This window comes from Moschus berezovskii, chromosome 11 (genome assembly GCF_049115385.1).
Source record: "Moschus berezovskii isolate FMDL1 chromosome 11, NW_MosBer_1.0, whole genome shotgun sequence".
NCBI lineage: Eukaryota > Metazoa > Chordata > Mammalia > Artiodactyla > Moschidae > Moschus > Moschus berezovskii.
In genome coordinates, this window is record NC_142470.1 from 61159635 (window position 1) to 61163509 (window position 3875).

Here is a 3875-nt window from a genome sequence, read left to right on the forward strand (position 1 = left end):
AACCTGAACCCGTGTCTCCTGCATTGGCAGGCAGATTCTTTACCACTGATTCACCAGGGAAGCCCCTGTGATTGCATTTTTTAAAAATCCACACCCGAGCATGTGTAGTGACCTTTGCTCATGATGGGAAAGCAGCCCCTCTAATCCTTATTTCTCCCTGGGATCTGAGGGATCAAGTTTGAAAAGCTCCTAGGCACTTCTCCATAGGACCTCGTTTCAAGGAGGAAAAAAAAAAAAAAAAACAAACCCTGAGTAAATAAAAGGGCCCAGCCATAGGGAGGCGGCTAGAGGAAGTGGAGGCCCACAGCTAGAGGCATTCATTGGAAAAAGCAGTGGGCGGAGAGCCTCCTGACTCTGAGGAGTCAGGCTGGCCCCAAGTCAGCTCCAAGGCTGTGACTCACTGCGAGGAAAAGGAGTGCCCTGTACTCTGGGGGAGGCTGCCTGCTCCAAACAGGGGAGCGGTGGCCAAGGAAGGAAATGAAGCAATCCAGGATTGATGAGTAGCCTCGGGGCAACCTGAGCTGGGAGCCCAAGTTGTCCCCAGCTGCTGCCACTCCATATTGTTACCCTGCGCCCCAAGGGACAAACATCATGGAAGAGAGTGGATTTGCCTGGGAAAGGGAATCAGGCCCTGTTCTGGGCAAATAGTTCCACCTTTCTTTCCCCAAGCTGGGGAAGACCTGGCAGCCAGCATCCTGACACAGCCCAAAGCCATGCTTTATTTTACTTGTAATTAGAAAAACACTTGGGGACTTCCCCGGTGGTCCAATGGTTAAGCCTCTTCACTTCAAATGCAGGGGGCACAGTTTTAATTCCTTGTCTGGGAACTAAGATCCTATATGCCACATGGTGTCTCCAAAAATGATTAATAATAACAATTGTTTCTTTTTTTAAAAAAGAAAAATACTTGAATAGAGGTGACTGCACAAATCTGAGCTCTTCAGTTCACCATGGCCACCATCTCACCCTAAGTTGGCATCACAAATTGAGGCTCCACTCCCTACCTGCCTCTGAATTATTTGAAATGTCAACTCCTGGACAAGCAGCACCGCAAGTTCCTCCCACCTCTGGGGCTCTAGGAGTCTGTGTCCTGGAAAAAAAAAAGATTTTTCAACAGTGGCTAGAAACAGTGTGAGCAGGCTGCCCTGGGATGAGAAGGAAATGATCCTTCGCTCAGCAGGCTAGAGAGGATGAGCCTGGCAAAGCACCAGGACTGAGTCTACACCAGGCAGGAGCGACACAGCTTAGAGAGAATTCAGAACAGCATCTCTGACACCTCCCGGTGCCGCCTGTCTCTCTCTAGGGCTGTCGCTGCCAGCAAGTGGGCATCATGCCCAACCTGCAGTGGGCAGTGAGGGGGCTAGATTCCCATCTGTCTGGTGTCCTAAAGCTGGTGGCTGGAACCATAGTGTCCAGGTTCCAGCCGCCCTCTGCTGGGCAAGTACAGAAGCTGCTTCCCAAAGAAAGAGGTGCCTCTCTCTCCTGGAGCCCCCTGAATCTTGGGAGGCGGGAAAGGCATTCTGCTTTTCCACCACCTTCCCAGAAAAGCTGGAGAAGGTATCGGTGCCTCCTGAAAGAGCTCTAGTAAAAGTCTCAAGTCACTTAAGTCCTCTGCCTTTAATCAGAATGACTTTTCTTGACATAGGGTCTGACCCAATGATAAGCCCACTAAATACTAATGGAATAAATAACTAGCTCAGCAGTTACCCGCCATAGAAATTGCTTCTGAGGGACTTGCCTGGTGGTCTAGTGGCCAAGACTCCCAGCTCCCAATGCAGAGGGCCTGGATTCGAACCCTTTTCAGCAACATGCCACCACAAAGATCGAAGACCCCGAGTGCTGCAACTAAGGCCCAGTGCAGTCAAATAAGTAAATATATATTTTTAAAAATAAAAATAAGGAAACTGCTCCTGGCTTTGTCCAGGAGAACAGGTCCAGTGTATTGGCACTCTTTCTGAAATTCCTAATCGATAGGTCCTTCTACCTAGCTCTCCCAGTTTCAAGCTGCTTCTACTGGCGATCCAACCTGGCCTCCTTTCTTTGGGACCCCGGAGGCATCTTTCTGGAGTTTTCCGGTGACTCAGTGGTAAAGAATCTGCCTCCCACGGGGGTCAAGAAGATCCCCAGGAGAAGATAATGGCAACCCACTCCAGGATTCTTGCCTGGAGAATTCCATGGACAAAGAATCCTGGTGGGCCACAGTAGGGTCTCAAGAGTCGGACAAGACTGATCAACTGACACACCCACACCAGGCATCTCTCTTCTAATCCCCTCAACCCAGCTCTCCATTCCCAGCAGTGAAAGTGAAAGTGAAGTCGCTCAGTTGTGTCTGACTCTTTGCAACCCCATGGACTGTAGCCTAACAGGCTCCTCCATCCATGGGATTTTCCAGGCAAGAATACTGGAGTAGGTTGCCATTTCCTTCTCCAGGAGATCTTCCCAACCCAGGGATTGAACCTGGGTCTTCCTCACTGTAGGCAGACGCTTTACCATCTGAGCCACCAGTCACATCGAGTCTAGTTCACAGCTTCTTTGCTTTCTTGATCTCTTTAAATGTTTCCTCTGTCTCTGTTTTGGACACCAGGGTTCTTCATTTGGACATTGAGATAGTCTCTTCTGCCTGAAGCAGCCCCAGGCCTTTAATGGGGCCTCTTTTGTCCATTAATTATTAACTGTTGTTACTTGACACTTATAAATAATGTAGGCCAGGAGAAAGGGCTGGAAAAGACCTCTGGGACCCCCTGAAGTGAGCCTGGAGAGGGTCAGCTTCTGAGAGGCCTGTGGAAGGGCCTCAGGTCCAGGCCACTTGGGAAGATGTTCATCAAGCCTGTCTCAAGTGCTAACTAACCAAACCATACTTAAATGTGTGTGTGATTCTTAAGTTTTTTTCCTATTATGTCTATTTCTCTTACAACTTATTTTTCCTAGTTAATAATAGGGATCTAACTTTTTTTTAAACTAGGTGACATCAGTTCAGTTCAGTTCAGTTCAGTCACTCAGTCGTGTCCGACTCTTTGTGACCCCATGAATCACAGCACACCGGGCCTCCCTGTCCATCACCAACTCCCGGAGTTCACTCAAACTCATGTCCATCAAGTCAGTGATGCTATCCAGCCATCTCATTCTCTGTCGTCCCCGTCTCCTCCTGCCCCCAATCCCTCCCAGCATCAGAGTCTTTTCCAGTGAGTCAACTTGTCGCATGAGGTAGCCAAAGTATTGGAGTTTCAGCTTTAGCATCAGTCCTTCCAATGAACACCCAGGATGTGTTAAAAAAATAAACCGAGGCATATTAAGAATTTCAAGAAGTTATTTGAGCAAAAATCGATTTAGCTGTCTCTGGGCTCAGACCTAGGTTGTGGTGACATGGTGAAACGCACCAAGAAGGTCAGGTTCATGGGCAAATACGGGACCAGTTATGGTGCCTCCCTCGGGAAAATGGTGAAGAAAACTGAAATCAGCCAGGGCACCAAGTACACTTGCTCTTTCTGAAGCAAAACCAAGATACAGAGGCGAGCTGTGGGCATTTGGCTCTGTGGTTCCTGCAAGAAAACAGTAGTGGGTGATGCTGGGGTGCCATTGCTGGTGCCATTTCTGCTGTCACAGTGAAGTCTGCCATGAGAAAATGTAAGGAATTGAAGGACAAGTAGAAGTGCCACTATTTGATAACATTGATAGCCTATAGTAAATGGGTTAATTTATGTAACAAAGATTTCAAAAAAAAAAATCTGTTCAAAGCCGGTAGTGCTCAGTCTGGCTGACAGAAAGGAGCCCCAAGGAACTGTACAAAATGAAAACCTTTTATAGACAAAGAGGAACAGGAACAAGAAATTATACTGGGCAAAAAATAGCAGATTGATTATTGTAAGATAACTTTA

At 47.8% G+C, this 3875-nt stretch overlaps 1 pseudogene; it reads left to right on the forward strand.

Annotated features, from left to right (window-relative positions):
* Positions 1–3363: 3363 nt before the first annotated feature.
* LOC148776163 (large ribosomal subunit protein eL43 pseudogene) lies at positions 3364–3647 on the forward strand (annotated as a pseudogene).
* The last annotated feature ends 228 nt before the right edge of the window (positions 3648–3875 follow it).